This window comes from Dermacentor andersoni, chromosome 10 (assembly GCF_023375885.2).
Source record: "Dermacentor andersoni chromosome 10, qqDerAnde1_hic_scaffold, whole genome shotgun sequence".
NCBI lineage: Eukaryota > Metazoa > Arthropoda > Arachnida > Ixodida > Ixodidae > Dermacentor > Dermacentor andersoni.
Window position 1 is genome coordinate 78,154,427 of NC_092823.1, and position 18,147 is coordinate 78,172,573.

Genomic DNA, 18,147 nt, shown 5'->3' on the forward strand with positions numbered 1-18,147 from the left:
AATCGCATTAAAAAGGGAAATATACAAAATGCGACGGCAATTGCTAATATTTTTGGGACTGCCTTTTTTGAAGACGGGAATAATTTTACGTACTTTGAGATGGGAAAAACCCTAATGCGGAACATTTTGCTAATAATTCAGCAGGGACCGGTGAGATACCAGTAGAAACACGCTTCATATGCGCTGGCATGGTAGAATGAAGGCGGTCCAGTTGTTTTCAGGGAATAACATTTTAGAATTCTCACGGCCAAATGAGACGAAGTTGAGCATGAGCTACGCGAAATATTTGACAGCGCGCTAGGAGGAAGACTACCATGAGGAGCAGCAAAGTCATAACATCAGCACTATCGGTGTACTAATTATCATTGAGGCCAATCTTATTGCTATCTTGTTTTCTAATCTCGTTTTGCACCCCTGAGAACGGCGGAAAAAATGTTTGAACACGTAGGGAAACGATTTTCTATAGTTTTATTTTCTATTAGATAATCTTTTCATGAAATCCAACATGTCGCGTGTGATCTAAGGATTTCCTGCAGTAGAGTACCACTGCGTCACATCTAAATAAGTAATACAGTGTTCAAGGCATTTAGTATTTCTAGAGAGGAACGTAAAAATTCCTTTCATGGCGGCTTTCTATATGTACGCCATTGCAGTTTGTGGTCTGAAGCTCATCAATTAGCCGCGTTTTAGTTGAGGAGATTTTAACGTATATTTACAATTGCTATTTCTGTATCCAAGCAAAAGGAGAAACGAAAGCTACAGACCAGTGATTGAAATCGCTTACTCCTGAAGAGCAGACACAATCGAATTAAAAAAAAAGAAATGTGTACAATCAGTACACAAGAGTGTGGAAGATCACGCCTAGTGGGAATCTGAACAAAGTAAGAAAAACCATAGGCAAGCAGGCAAATTAAAAACTCAAAACAAGACTGCCAGTTGAAGCTGAGAATATTGATGTTTGTGTCTCCACAATTTATTACTTTTATTTTTATTCGTTACCACATCCAATATATCTTCAAGCTGATGTCATAATACCACATATCAGGTTGACAGTGAGTGACACATAGTAGCTACTATGGTGTCATTATTATTGCCTAGCAGAAAACTGCGGTGAAACGCTGAACAAATGGATTCGCATAGCAAGTCCCAAAAAGTATTATCGTAACGTAGAACATGGAGCAATGATGGCCTGATGAAAACAGCCCACCCACCGCTACGACGGGAAGCACGATTATTCATTTGGTATTTGTAGCCCGACCGATCATACAAACTGCCCTCAGCCGATATTAGCCAGGAAACTGACCAGCATATCAAAGAAAGAGTGTGGTCAAGCATGGTAAGAAGGTTAGGTAGCTCGTCGTGATGCTCGCGTAAACAACAACTGCTGCATTTATTAACAGAGAACGCAGGTCATTTGTCGTCAAACAGAGATTTCACTTGGTCACCCTAAAACGTATAGTCACGCTTCAGTGACGGTGAAGAGCAGAGTAACAAAACTTTGAATAAATAAAATAACTTTTCTTCTAACGCGAACCTGTGCCCAAAAGAGCAAGTGCCATTCAAAGCATAACGACAGAGGCGAGCACAGTCGGCAATCGTCAAAATTTTTACTTCGGGTCAGACGAGCGGACTATTCATACATGGCTAAAAAACCTGCCAGCGTAATCGCTAGTGGCTGCGTAAGTTCTACAATGTACACCGGTGTTCCCATCGTGCACAGATTTGGAATAAACAAGGCCTGGAAAGAACGGAAGCAACAGATATAACTATTAAAAACCTTTGAGAAATTTCCGATAAAGAACGGCGAATCTTGCGCTGAGCGATAACCCTTAACAGTTTCCTGGCGTTAACAGCGCAAACCGTACACGGGACAGGAGACTGTTACCGTCAGCATGAAAAACCAACAAGCCCAAGCTGCTATTCTAGCTTTAACACTTTCTAGCTTGAAGAGTGTGGTCACTGCCTAAAGATAAGCTAGTACGCGTGTCTATATTGAAAAAAAAAGAAAGGAAATAAGAACAGCAACTGTGGTTAATGGGACAGTATGCTGAACGATTAATGAATGATCGACGGATACATCTCACGTCGTTGATGCAATACATGCGGCTGCATCTGATTTCCTAGCTTTATTCAAACAGTTGTCAGTCCAAAGGTGCTTCCAACCTTTACCATTTTCGAGCTCAAGAGCCACGAGAAAGAGTCGTTCGTTATCCATCGTGAGATAGAAATTACCGATAGAAATTGATAGAAACTGATAGAAATTGCTTTCTTCTAACTCCCAGAAAAAAAGCGATGGCTGAAGTGGTCAGCCTGCTCCTTCTTGCCTTGGCTGCAATACCAGCGCACTAAGCTCTTGATCGAAAACTTGCATTATTGTTCGCGATCTTTTTAGCAGGAACACGATGCGCGATGTGAATGTCGCATTCAATGATAGGGCAGTCAATGTTACCGCCAATATATCCCTTATAAACCCATATACCTGAAGAATATGCCGCTTCCAGACATCTATTTACTGGCGGGTCGGTGTCAACAACCACTTCAATTGCGGCATTCGTAATACCGAATATGAATATCAGAAAGCACTTGCACCTCGACCACCAAACTGCCTCAACGTCCGCAGATATTGTTGCCATTCGGGAAGCAATTCGTTATATATTGATGGAGCCGCATCAGACTTGGACTATATTTTACGATTCCAAGCCGGCACTTTAGGTGATCGATTCTGCCCTTAGACGAGGACCTTACTATGTCCTATCTCAAGACGTGAGCGAATCACACGATGTCGCCCTAAAAGCTCACCATTGCATAAGGTTTCAGTGGACTCCAGGACACTGTGGCTTACATGGGAATGAGCTCGCTGACGCGGAGGCAAAGATGGCCCACATTATTGCCACGTCAGTGTCAATCCCGTTTTCACGACCAGACAGTAATACCCTCGTGTATAGACTTTTCTTCGATAATACCATAGTATATTGGGCGTCGCTAGGCCATCGTCATCACCACCTTCATAAACTCGGCCCATAGATGAAAATACGGATACCACCAAACATGAAAACGTGCAATCCAAACTTGCTGCACAGATTACGATTAGGTATCGCCTTCACCCGGCGCTGCCTACGTCTCATCGGCCGGGCAGACAGCCCAAATTGTGAGGAATGCGGTATTCCTGAGACAACAGAACACGTCTTGTGCTTCTGCCCGCGATTTGATGTGCAGAGAAAATCGCTGACAGACATCTTGTCAAAATCTGAAAGGTTCTATTGGGGTCTTCGCCTGGTCCTCGTCATCAGCCTGATAGTCTGAAGGCTCTCAAGAAATTTTTTTAAGATACCGGAATGGACAACAGAATTTGAGGAGTCTTCGAGCGTGCAAGATTCTCACCACCATCTTCATCCTCATAATCAACGTCTTCTCTATTCTTTATTTCTACACCCATTCCCCTTCCCCACACGCCGAATAGCAGGTCAGAACATTGATTCAAGTCGACCTCTCAGCTTTTCTATCGTAATAAATGCATCTCTCTCTTTGTGTTGTTATGTTTTCGATGCCTTGTTTTGTGAACGAGGTTTCAATGTTGATATTACCGTCATTTTTCTACTCGAAAGGTCAGTGATCCAAAAATATTAAATGCCGGAAGAGGTACAGCGTTATGACTATGTTGTTACCAGAGGTACACAGTGATGACTAGGCGCATAAAGGGCAGTCAGTACGCCATTTTCCCTAACGTCTCTCCCAGTTATATTGCGGCGTTCAAACGGTTGATGATTACACGAGCACTGTAAATGTTGGCGAACACAGTTAGGTTTAAGGGATCGCGAACTGTACAACTTTGTCGCAATCACTCCTGTTTTTGTTAGCTTAGTGACAAAAATCGAAGATGTCTTGAAAGTAAAGGACATAGAGCTCGGTTCGCGAGGTGACGGGAACATTTTCTATAAGGAAGTGAAACTGCGCCAAGAAAGCGGATATGGCTAGTGGTTTGTTCTTCGTGACAAATTCAGGACCATGTTCTACACGAGATCCTGATCAACGTCACACCGCTCTGACATTCAAGGCATTGGTCCACGGATCATGAAAAATGTAAATGCTAGTTGTCGACTTACGGTAAACGAGCGCATGACCCACATAAAATTAGTGACTAAACGCCTCAGCTGTGAGCGTCTGTGAGACAGGAAAAGAAACAGTAGAAAATAAATACTACATCTACCCAGGAATAACGAGCCAGAAAGACAGACGAGGAAGAAGTTATTCTGCACCAGTGAACAACCCATGTGGAATAAACCGACCTTTAAGGGTAACCTAAGCGCATAAAGAATAATACAACTCGAGCTAACCGAGCAAAGTTATGTATGTATGCCCGTCTTTTCAAGCTTGATAGGTCCGGTTTTCACCTAGATCTGTAACGATGTCGCCTGCAATATATGTTCTATTCCCCACATGCGAATTCACCGTTCCTACCACGCAGCGATCTAACCTCTGACATCTGACTTGTCGATGGACTTCCTGACATTTCGTTAAGTGACGCTCATTATTTCTCACCACCTGAGCGCATTCAAACCCACATGAACATTGAACTTCAAGGCTCTGTGAAAAAACGAAATATATAATACAAAAGAACACGACAATTTTTACACACGTGTTCTATCTTCGGCGCATCAGATACAAATGCCTTCCTGCCAATTGTTCTAATATTACTGGACGTACAACACATTTTCCACCACCGCTTTCGAAGTATGATGACCAGTGTACAGAGAAGTTTCTAAATTATTAACTTATATAACAAAACAGAGACGCATTCAGCGCCAAAGTGAAGACGCACAAAACTGCAAAAGATTTAGTATTCGCGCAAAATAGCTGTCTAGACGGCGCGGCACATATGAACCGATATGCTTTCAGTGAGCTATACCTGAAAGTTATAGATGGCATGTGCCATTGACAAAGATAATGCTCATCGTCGGGAACCGTCCTAAGCTCTAATGTGAGAATGACCGGCTCTTAGCTTGAAAAATCCGCACCAGGATAAAAAGAAGGGTTCATTTCAATGAAACAAGGACATGTGCGATTATACAATTACATTGTGACAAGCTACATCGATAAAGGTAGAGCAGCTGCGAAATCAATGTTAACTAGCAACTTCTTCAAGTTTGTCTAGCAATCGCGGAATAGCACACATGTTTGTAATATGAATAATAACGGCGATATTACCTTTCTTTGATGCCTCAAGTTTTCTCTGTAGGAAATTACGTTCAGTATGCTTGCAAATGAGGTCGTTTCTCTCATGGTAAGTACAAGTAGTTCGTTGATCCAAAGTATCAGGAGCCCTTCAGACCCTCTTTCTTCTAACACCTTTGGAAATACGTAGTGACCTGTGTGATAAATTTCGCTTGATAAATAAAACTGTGTGTGACCACGGCACCAGTCAAACGACAGATACTTATGGCCAAATCTTGAACAGTGTTAAAACTTTGAAAGCTGTAGGGAACCTAATAGTACTGATAAAGAAGAGGTTGGAATTATAAAAAAATACTCACTTGTTTCGGAGATAATAACGCCAATACATATTGCAGGGATGAGCAAGAAAAGATTCAAGTAATAGGAAAACATCGCGTTTGGCTATTTGAAAGAAGTCAGTGCTAACCAGAGGCGTCGAAACACAGAAGCATCATCCAATATACACTACGCTGAAGCTGTATATGAATGTATTACAGATGTCGGCATTGTGAGCTCACGTAGATCTGTTGCTCTTCATCAAGAGCTGACATTCTCCCGTATGACGTGTTCGGCATTGTATAATTTATGGGAACGGAAGCAGATAATATTTGACTCAACGTTGCCACCTGTATAGAGGGTGCTTCAGCGAACACTTTCGAAAATGTTTAATAAATGCCTGTGGCCGATAGCACAATTCTGTTCCATGAGCTGGTTCACACGAACACACGGAGATCACAAAAAAATTGAAGTCCACAATAGGCTAATTAACAAAAATTCACTAACGAAGTTTCCACCTAAGGACGTTATGTTATTTAGCGGGTAAGACTGCAACGCATATCCAATTGAAATTAATTGTGTGGATGGCGCCATTTACGAGATGTGCGCCGTCAAAGTTGCCGTAAAGCTGCACTGTCGTTCCAATTATGTTCTTAACTAAACGTCGTTGTATGCAATGAAGCACAAGAGTACCTTGAACAACACTGCATTGCTCGGCCAAATCAGGGAATAAATATTTGGCAACTGGTGTCATCCTGAGAATTCCTTCCAAATGGATCCGTCTTACGGGCTCCCCGGCTGGAATTTGTAAGTTGCAGTATATGCCTTAAGATGAGTTGTTAAAAAATCAATTATTGAATTATTTGTTCATTAGCCGATTATACCTTTCAACGTTTTTGAGGAAGTAATGTCCGCCTCTTCGAGTAGACTATATCATTTACCAGAATTGTGCTGTCTTCTATGGACAAATAAAAAAATTAAAGTGTTTGCTTAAACACCCGGTATAGCCATTATTCGCATCTGTCTCCACTACTACTGCTCCAGTATGATAGCTGGTAGCAGCAGTGTAATTTTACGATCAAATTGCTGGCATGCGTGGTTCATGATGCTTACGCAGGAGGCCACAAACCTATCACTTTTCTTGCGCCATTTTCTGGCGTTTTTTTTTACTACGTCGCCAAGAACTGGACATTGGCGGCTTCTTGGATGATGTTTAGGAATGAAGTTTTTGAACTTCATACCAAACATAATTCATGAGTTGCATTTGCAGTTGTGCATCCCTCTTCTCTAGACATCTTTTCATTATCCTCAGTAGTCACTCCTTAACGTTCCGGTCCCTCCGCTCATAGTAAAAAGTAGCCGGCTAGACCTTGATAGCTAAGGCCGACTTCTTTGCCCTTGTTCATATATAATTTATCTTCTGCGACGACGTTGGTTTCGTCATTGCCTTTTGTCATGCGTTTCTAATGTGGAGTAGTGTTAGTGTACCTGACGCACTTTCCGGTATCTATCTATATCTTCAAATATTTTTTTTTTCAAAGCATGATTACAAAAGGAAGGATATGCAGAAGTGGGTCCCAAGGTCACAAGACCGTACCGGGACCCTCTGTACATAATTATTCGGTACAAATTACCAAATTATCTAAGAAATATCTCATTAACCAAGCTAACAGAAGAGACAGGTAAAAATAATACAAGGTTTATATATACATAAATCTGTGCTGTAATGGCATGAATATTTGACGGCAAATACAAATTCATACTAACACCGAAAATATGCATGCAAAGTTAGCATGAACACTGCATTGTTACTCGTAAATTATTACAGAGATAATTTAGAAAGAAGAAAGGAAAGAAACAAAGAAACAAGAGAACAGAGTAAATATAGTAACTAAATAACAACTTAATTATTTATTTGAAAGATGGGTTTTAAGTGTTTTTAATACAGTAAGAGATGATGTTTTGATGGTGTAGGGAAGTAAATTCCATATTTTATTAGCGTAGAATGATGCTGTCATTTTACAGTAATTAGTAAGAGCTTTAGGCAACAACAAATTATTTTTCTGAGCAAAACGAGTAGGGTTAATATTCTTCAACGTATCCAAGGAAATAAAATTGTGTGCGAGATATTTATTAATCAATCTGAAAAGCATAGTAATAAAGTTGAGTGCGAATAAATCAATAGTTGTCAGCAATTTATTCTCCATGCTTATGATATGATTATTATCTCGACTAAAGTTACAAATAATGTGCAGAGCTCGGTTTTGTATGTGCTGAACAGATGTTAAGTGGCACTGATACGTGTTGCCATGAGCAGTAATCCCGTAATTAAGATAACTATAAATGAATGCACAATAAATTGAAAGGAGAGCAGGAGCAGACATCCGGGATGTCGCTTTTATGAGGGCTCGTATACCGAAAGAAGTTATTTGATTAACTTCAGCGATATGTTTGTGAAATTTTAGTTGTTGATTGAGGTAGATACCAAGACATTATGCACAGTCGCTAGCAGAAATAAAATGCGAGTCAAGGGGAACCTCAGGTGAAAATGATAGTCTTCTTCGAGGGGAGCGAAACACCCTGAATTTAGTTTTGTTCGGATTTAAAATCAAGTGATTACTGCGACACCAAGAAACAATTTTAGCTAACGCACTGTTTAATTCATTAGTTAACAAAATTAAAGATATATCTGAGTTTGAGATAGTTGTGTCATCAGCATATAATAGGCACTGTGAAGGTGAAGCGTGTTGGGGAAGGTCATTTGTGCAGAGAGTGACTAATAATGGTCCCAAAAGGGAGCCCTGTGGGAACCGCTTAGTTGTTTTAAATAAACTGTTAGTTTTCTGTTACTCAAGCAGATTCTCAAATGGATTAACGCTGGACCTTTTATTCCATAGGCTTCAATTCTTAATCTATCTATCTATCTATCTATCTATCTATCTATCTATCTATCTATCTATCTATCTATCTATCTATCTATCTATCTATCTATCTATCTATCTATCTATCTATCTATCTATCTATCTATCTATCTATCTATCTATCTATCTATCTATCTATCTATCTATCTATCTATCTATCTATCTATCTATCTATCTATCTATCTATCTATCTATCTATCTATCTATCTATCTATCTATCTATCTATCTATCAACGCCCGTGCTTATCTAAAACCGTTTTTCTGCCCAATGAACAAAGTTATCTACCAACTTGTGCTAACAGGTATGTGCTTGTGTACCTCATGTCATTGTAGTTCTGGATTCATCGTCCGACACTTGTCATGTAGTCCTCGCCAAGCCATCGTCGTCATACAGTCGTCTTCATATTGTCACGATTCACAAGCAGCAGGAACTGATAAAACAGGGCAGGGCACTTTACTCATAGGCAAACTGAAAACGATTAGGCAGGGACCTTGTCTACTCTTCTCCAATGCCCGAGATCTTCGTATTTCTCTACATTCCGGATATTGGATGTGGCATTTGCCTCCCTCCAGAGAGCATTGTCCTTATGCTCAGCTAGAGGAAGGAAGATGTGTCAGACGAGGTGTGAGCACTTCATTCCGAAGAAGACTGCTTCATGCGCAGAATGTGCACAGTTACTGGTGGACACTGCCTCGCCCGGGAGGAAGCACGACTGTCAGAGATAACTTCAAAGTTCAGAACGCTGAGGCATCGTACAACCTTGTACGGACCATAGTACCGCCTGAGTAGCTTTTCCGAAAGCCCTCGTTGACGGATTGGACTCGAAACCCACACTTTGTCGCCTGGCTGATATGTCATATATCGGGGCCGTAGATTGTAACGTCGAGCGTCGTAGTCCTGTTGTCGAGTGATTCTGACGCGGGCGAGCTGTCTCGCTTCTACGGCACGTTGAGCGAAAGCTTCAGCGTCCGTGCTTGTATCACCGCAGTCATGTGGCAACATTGTATCGAGCATCGTCGTCACTTCACGGCCATGAAGAAGGCTAAATGGTGTTTTTCGCGTTATTTCCTGTTGCGCAGTGTTATAAGCGAATGTGCTATAGGTTGAATGTCATCCCAATTTTTGTGTTCCATGTCTATGTACATACATACTTAGCATGTCCGCGATAGTTTTGTACAAGCGTTCTGTCAGGCCATTCATTCGCGGGTGATAGGCTGTACTCTTTCGGTGAACCGTTCTGTCCGTTATTATCACCATTGGCACACCGTGCCTCACAGTCACGTTTTCAATAAAGAATCGCGCTTCTTCGACTGCAGTGCCACTTGGAAGGGCCTTTGTTTCTGCATAGCGGGTGAGGTAATCGGTGGCAACTATTACCCACGTATTGCCCGTATAGGAAGTAGGGAACGGCCCGAGAGGTCCATCCCGATTTAGGCAAATGGGGTCGTGGGCACTTGGACTGGTTGTAGTAGCCGAGCTGGTTTCATATTGTGGTGGTTTGCGTCGTTTACAATTGAGGCACGTGCACTCGTAATGTTTCATAAAGGTTGCAATCCTCGGCTAGTAATATTTCTTTCTGACTCGGGTCAGTGTTCGCGTGTAGCCGTGGTGGCCACATGTCGGTTCATCGTGGCAGGCTTGCAAGACCTCATGACGGATAGACATTGGGACGACAAGTAGGCGGATGCTTCCGCTTATAGAGAAGTTCTTGCAGGGAACTTCATTACAGAAGCAGATGATGGCAAGCTTCTTGCAAATGTTTTCGGCGCACTTGAAATCCGGCTTTCTAAAAAATCAGTGAACAGAATCAGTTCACTGTCTTCCCACTGTCATCTCGAATTCTTGAAGCCTTAGGCTCAAATGCGCAAGTCGACCGGACGGATCCTTCAAGTTCGTCAGCCAGCAAAGTGAGTGGTGATCGCTAACAACACTGAAGGAACAGCGATAGAGATATGGGTGAAACTTCTTAACTACCCATACAACCGCAAGGCATTCTTTTTCTGTGGTGGAGTAATTAGACTCAGCACGTGAGAGCGTCCTGCTTGCGTATGCAATGACTTTCTCGGCTGAGTCTTGCCACTGCATGAGCACAGCTCCTAGACATAGGTTGCTAGCGCCCGCATTACTCATGGTAGGAGCGTCCTCGTTAAAGTGAGCCAGTACAGGAGGTGTTGGCAGGCGCTGTCGGAGATCATTAAATTCTGCTTGCTCTTCTGCACCTCATACGAAGGCAACGTCTTATTTATATTTTTTTTTATTTATGAATACTCTCAGCCGGAGGGTCATTACAGGGTGGATGCAAACAATGCAACTCAACAAGTGCACACAGCCACAAGTACAACATTTATACAAACCTAATTCAATTAACTGGAGATCAACAACCACGATAACACAATAGCCCAGCGGTCGTGTGGATTCAGGCCGAAAATACAACATAGTGACCGACCAACAGTCGCAAAAGTACGCTAGGTTTGAGACCAGTGAAAATGGAAATTCCATGAAAGACATGGCAAGAAAGACGAGAGAATTACAAGAATTTCTATTCGGATAAGTAACGCGACAGACAGTGTTCGAAATCGAGCAGGTTATCTGCTTGTAAGAGAACCTGAGGCAGGGCATTCCATTCTTCTATTGTTCTTGGAAAGAAAGAGTACCTAAAGGAGTTAATTCGGGCCGTCATGGGTGTAATCTTATCTTTGTGAGAAGTTCGCACAGCTCGTGAGGAACGCTGCTTCAAGAGCTTGTGTTTAGGCTGAAGTGATTATTGCGCAACAGATATAGAAATTTCAGCCTGGCTACTTTTCTTCGGTTTGAAAGTGAAGGTAAGTTTAGCTCACGGAGCATGTTAATCACTGAATCTGTAAATTTGAATCTAGATAAAATGCACCTAGCCGTCCTTCTTTAAGCTTTTTCAATCTTATCAACTTGGTTTGTATGATGCGGATCCCATACGACGCTATCATATATTCTAATGTCGGACGTTCGAGTGCTAGATAATCAGTTAGCTTTGCTTTTGAGTAAGGAAGGTTCAGTTTTCTTTTGATAAACCACAACTTAGCTTCGGCTTTAGAACATATGTTATTCATATGTGTATGCCTGTTTAGTTTTGATGATAGAGTCACGCCTAAATATTTGAAATGGTTGATTTGTGTCAAAAACTGCCCGTTCATTTCAAAATCAAAAGAAATTACGTTTTAGGTTTTGTTTGTAATTGTACTATATGATGTTTTTCCATGATTAATTTTAATTTTGTATGATGTACACCAATGAATATTAGTATTCAATGCAGAGTTTAGTGTGAACTGGTTTTCTTGTTTTGGGATAACCGAGTAAATTAAGTAATCATCCACGAATAGGCGGACTATAACATGGGGCGGGATGGAAACTGCAATGCCATTGATGTAGCATAAAAATAATGTGGGACCTAGCACAGACCCCTGAGGGACTCCAGAGGGTACCCCCAGGGCGTCGTAATTTGAGGCATTTACCTTCACGAACTGAGTTCTCTTGGTGATGTATGCTTTTGCCCACAGCATAGTATTTCTGTTTATACCAAGGTCAAACTGTTTATTAACAACCTTTCATGTCGAACACGGTGAAATGCTTTGGACATGTCCAATCAAATTGCACCCACTTGATCTCTGTCATTCATTGCCTTACAAATATCGTGCAGTGTTTCTTGAAGTTGCGTAACAGTTGATAACTTCTGTCTGAAACCATGCTGGTTGGGAATTAGTTTCTTGGTCTCCTCAAGGTGTTCGGATAAGCACTTTGCCAAAATATGCTCAAGTATTTTGGAACAGGTGCAAGTGATAGAAATAGGTCTGTTGTTATCAGAAATGTGTTTACTTCCAGAATTGTGTACTGGTAATATTCTAGCCTGTAACCAATCAATTGGCAAGCAACGTTGCTCTAAAGAAGCTCTAAATATCAGAAGTAAATATTTAGACACCCATTCAACGTATCGCTTCAGAAACTCGTTAGGGATATAATCAGTACCAGGTGACTTTTTTGTGTCTAAATTAAGTAGGAGGGAAAATATACCCTGTTCAGACAAAACATCTGGCATGTCAGATGGTAGTGCGCACCTTCCTGTACTGGATTTTTGAGGGGAAAAAGTAGGGAGGCTGAACACAGAATGAAAATAAGCCTGGCATCTGTTGGCGATTTCTGATTCGTCAGCAACAAAACAACTGTCCGTTTCAATGAACCTCATTTTTTCATGCGAGGGTGAATGGCGACGCCAAAAACGCTGTGGGGAAGCTTTAACAAATTGAGTGAGCTTTTCTAAAAAAAATTCTTCTTTTGCTAACCAGCTTCTGTTTAAACATCAAAGAAAGGCTCGACATTTTGTTTGCATAATTTTCTCGTTTGCGTTTTCAGCGTTTTATCTTACGTTTAAGTTGGATAATCTCACGATTTATCCAGAAATTATGCTTTCTGACTATTTTATTTTTTCCGGAAAACATTTTGCAGGCAATAGTTTACAATGTGTTGACGTTATCCTCCACATCAAATGAATCCAAGGTCGTTTCCAAATAGTCTAAGATGCTTACAACGTCAGCTTTTGAAAAATCTCAAACAGGAATAGTTCGCCTTTTCGCATGTTTTGGTGCTCTGAGCTGCTTTAAGGAAACTAAGACAAGTTTATGATCAGAGAGCCCTTCTTTAGCTGACACGTTATATTTAGTTATTTTATTGCTAACAAAAACCAAGTCCAATATTGATTCCGTGGTTATCCATATCCTTGTTGCATGTTAACGAACCTTCTCTTGTAAGGCGCGTTGACGGTGAAGCTATATGTGAAAAATGGGCAATCAGTCTTCGATAATACGCACAGAGACCTAGACACAGAGACACAGAGACACAGAGACAGAGACCTCACTATTTTCTTGCCCGTTGGCGCAGCAAACTTTGCAACGGCCGTGATCTTGTCAGGGGTTGGGGTGGACGCCTTGATGACACACAACATGGCCTAAGAACTGCAGTTCCTCGAAACCAAAGTGGCGCTTTTCTGCTTTCAGTGTTAGGCCGGTGGACCGTATGGTTTGTAGAACCGCCAGCAGCGGTCTGAAGTGTTCCTGGATCGCTTCTGAAAAGTCTATGATGTCGTCAAGGTATACAAGGCATGTAGGCCCCATCAGCCCTGATAGAACATATTCATGATTCGCTTAATAGTTGCTGGAGGTGAGCGTAAACGGAAAGTCTGGACCATGAATTCGTAAAGCCCGTCAGGCGTTTCGAAAGCAGCCTGCCCTCTGTCTCCCTCGTCAACCTCTATTTGCCAATAGCCACTTTTTAGGTGCATCGACGAGAAGTAGCGGACATGCATTCCTCAGCCTGTCCAGAGAATCATCTATACGCGGTAATCGGTATGCGTCTTTCTTTGTCACCCGGTTCAGCTTACGGTAGTGGACACAAAAACGGAGACGGCCGCCTTTCTTTCTGATCATCACTACCGGCGATGCCCACGGGCTTTTTGATGGTTGGACAACGTCGCCGTCGAGCATTTTCGTCACGTGCACACGTGCTCTTGCATCGCTTTGCGTTCTTGTGGTGCTACAGGGTACGGGTTTTGTCCGATTGGTCTCGCAGTCTCCTCCGTGATAATCCGTTGCTTCGTCAGTGGTGTCTGACCGACTCCAGATGTCAATGAGAAGAAATTGCGAAACTGGGGCAGCAGGTCCACAAGGCGCTGCCTTTCCACTGGTGATAAGGTTGCGCTCACGTCAAGAACAGGTAATGGCGCCGAAGCATCTTGCTCTTCCCATTGTTGTAATTCGGCAATCTCGTCCAGCTAAGCAACTGCTGGCCCTTTTGCATTGTGTGGTCATCCCTTGCTGAAGTTTGTCAGCAGTAGTTCTGTTTGCGCATGCATTATTGTGACGAGACTTCTCGGTATGACAACACCTTGAGTGAGCAAAAGCGTTATTATCTGCTCGGCAAGACCTTCCCGATGGTACTCTGTGTCGCACCTGAAGGAAACAAGACGGCAGGATCACGGTGGTATGGTCACGTCGTCTTTGATGCGCAAGGACTTGCGTTGTAGTTCTGCACTTTCTTCCCCAGAAAATGTTAATATACCTTCTGGTATGTTGATGACGGCGCCTTACTCGCGTACGAAGTCGATGCCTTAGTATACATTTTTGCAGCAGTCAGGAAGAATAACAAAATATGCGACGAATGACAAATTGCCTATGTTGATCATTGAACTACACTTGCCATTCGGTGTCAGTGGCTGGCCTCTAGTACCTCTAATGTGTGGCCCTGACCACTCCATTTTCACTTTGCGAAGTCTGTCCGCGAGTTTTTCACTTACGGTCGAAAAGTCTGCGCCAGTGTCTACCAGTACCGTCACATCGAGGCCGTCAATTGAAGCAACATCGGCGCTAACAATCTCGTCTGTCATGAAATCATCTGGCTGTATCGGCTTCTCGTTCGACGGCAATGGGGGATTTTCGGCACTTCGACGTGTGGCAACCTTCGCCCTGAGGTCGCGGCCTTCAGTTTCCTCGGCGTGGGCTAGGAGATCGCCCTCGGGCCACATCAGTGGAACTGCGTGTTGCAAGTGGAAAACGATGTCCCGGAGAACGGGAGCGCGACCGGTCAGAATCGTCTCGCCAGCTCGTCGAATTGGCGTTGCTGTTCTCTCGGCTGCTGTGGAAAGCACGAGGAGAAGCAGTGGATGAAAATTCTTGGTATCCTGCGGCACGGTACGGGAAATGACGGCAGATGTGGCCTGCTTCCCCAGAGTGGAAGCACAAGGGCCTATAGTCAGCTGTACGCCAAATGTCGGTCCTGCGAAGCGGTGGTCGCATCGGTTTTTCGCTATGGCATCAACGTGATGCCGGTGCTGACTGCTGGTGACACTGCGGCGTCGGAATTAGACGTGGCGGTCGACGGACAACATCTGCGTAGCTGGACTGCCACGTCTGGGGACGTGTCTCGGGAGGCGAAAACGCTTGCCTTATTTCTTGTCGCACAACATCAGCTACCGACGCAAACGTGCATTCATTGTACGAGGCAGTGAATTTCTTTGTGTCTTCCTGAACAATTTCGCGTATCAGCCGGTTCAAGGGACCCTCGTCTGTCATTGTCACTGCTGCCGTGCTTGCCGGTCCATTGCTGGTCAGGTGATCATACTGGCGGCTCTGTAGGCGTAGCGTGCGCTTCATGGATGTCGATTCTTTAATAAATTAATCGACACTTGGCGGGTTTCGCATATGACCGGCAAACAGCTGCTCCTTTACGCCACGCATGAGGTGGCTGAGTTTTTTTGCCTCGGGCATATCGGGGTCTGCACGACGACAAAGACGACCCATGTCCTCAGCGAACATGGCAACAGTTTCATTCGGCTTTTGAATCCGTGATTCGAGAAGAGGCCGTGCGTGGACTCGCCTTTCAGTGCTCTCGAACGTATAGAGGAAGTGGCGGCGGAACTCATCCCAGCTTGGCCAGATTCCCTCGCGATTTTCGAACCACGTGCGGGTTCCGTCTTCAAGAGAGAAATATACATGGGATAGCTTTTGTACAGCATGCCACTCATTATACTTGACGACACGCTCGTACTTCTCGAGCCAGTCTTCTGCATCCTCGTAGGCGTTGCCGTGGAAGCTCACGGGAGATTGAGGAGTCAAAAGAGACAGCTCTGCAGGGCCTGGGTCTGCCATGTCTTAGGCACTCGTGGTAACAGGCAGACTTCCTGGTAGGCGACTGAATTCTGGGCTTAGGCCTGGTAGGCGACGGCTGGTGCAGTGAACGGGTGCGAAATATGCGAAAAACTTCTTGGGCTTGATGTGGAGCTGTTGACAGGCGTCCACAGTACTTCTACCAGTGTCGCGATTCCCAAGTAGCAGGAACTGACAAAACAGGGCAGGACACTTTAATTATAGGCAAACTTAGAACGATTAGGAAGGGACCTCGTCTTCTCTTGTTGTTGTTGTTGTTGTTGTTGTCCTGAGTGGCCGTGGCACATAACCACAGTGGAGGATTGGCCATGAATCGGGTGGTTAAATTAGGTGCATAAAAATAAAAAAAAATAAAAAAACAGGGGAGTTAACAATTTGAGCATTGGAGTTTAAAAGTGAACATTTTGTGTTTGTAGAAAAAAGAAATAATCAGAAGAACACCCGGCAAAAAAAAGAGAAAAAATAAAAAAAAATTATTGACAGATACGAAATAAAAGCTATGGTAGGGAGGGAGAACGATCAGTCTAACATGAAAATCGATTGATTTCAATAAGGTAATTTTGGATTGCCAAGCAAACATTTCTGTCACTGAATGGAGGCTCCAAAAGATAGGATCACAGGCACTCATAAATTTAGACCAATACTGTGAAGCGGGATTTCGAGTACTCGTTTTGTTATATTAGAACAACGCCTGCAAGACAACAAGAAATGGTCTATTGTCTCCGCTTCGCCAAAGAATGAGCATAATGGTGAGGGGACCAGACCATACCCGTGGAAAAGTTCAACGCAGGTATGCGGCAGCGCAGCATCGTGATGGACACTTCGATTTTCCGTGTTCGGGAAAAACCTCTGTGCCAAGGGTATAAGAAATGTCGGTAATCCAGAGAATAGAATTATCATTAATAACTTTCATAATACGCAGGTGAAGAAGCTTCTCAATTAATTTTACTACGTTTGATGTATGCGCAATGGGTCTAATGTTCTCCAATACATCCCTTCCTGCTTGTTTTTTAAACATCAATATTGCTTTGGTGAGTTCTCATTGCAACGGAATCCAAGTATATTTAATTGAATAATTCACTAGGTCTAAAATAACGTTAGGTGATTCCTGTAACAATATTTTTAACATTGCATTTGTGACACCATCAAAGCCAGGGGCTGAATTCGGCAAGCATAGAGCAGTCTCATTTAGTTCTGATAAAGAAATTGGAGTAAAGCCATCCGAAGGATCTAATAGAGGATGAATAGCCGGAAGCCGGGCCGTCAATCGATTTTCTAAGTCTGTGGCAATCTCTTCTAGGGAGGCGCTCAATTTTTGCGGGCTCAAAACAATTGAGCCTAATGGTAAGTGTGTTGGTAACAGCTTCATATCACGGAGAAATGCAAATAAATCACGCTTATTTTTTAATTTGGTAGATAATTGTAATGCCTAATGTCGTATTCTCTTTGGCTCGATTAACAGCACGCTTAAATACACCAGCGTAAAACTGATAATTTTTCCAATGTGTCGGGCACTGATTATGCAGAAGCATTTTCCAAACGGCTTTTCTTTTTCTATAGTCCCTTTGCTCTTTTATTAAAATTTCAGTGAGCCCTGGCCATGTAGCGGTTGTGCTGGTCACAAGGTCATCGTCTTCTATGCAAGTTCAAATTAGTGGGCGACATTCTGCATATATTGCAATAATCAGGAATGAATATACTGAAGCAATCTCGGCTCCCTCTTCAACTTCGTTATAAAGAGATTTTATTGCATATGACTGGTGAGAGCTGCCATTCATTTGCATGGAAGCCTTGTTTGCAAACAGTAACTGTAAGAAATCTGACGTAGTTATCTTTGCAGACGGAATAATGACATCGCTGCGATTAAGTCTTTTCTGTAGTCTGGATAGCAAGCACCCGACATATTGCCTGAAATCCAGATTCTTTCTTGGCGATAACGAAAGCTATATCCAGAAAACGTCAGTGTCATGGTTGGAGACTGCCGCATCTTCCGCCAGTACGTCGCAAGCGACATCTTTCGTTTTCGCATCTGACACATGCAGCTTCAAGC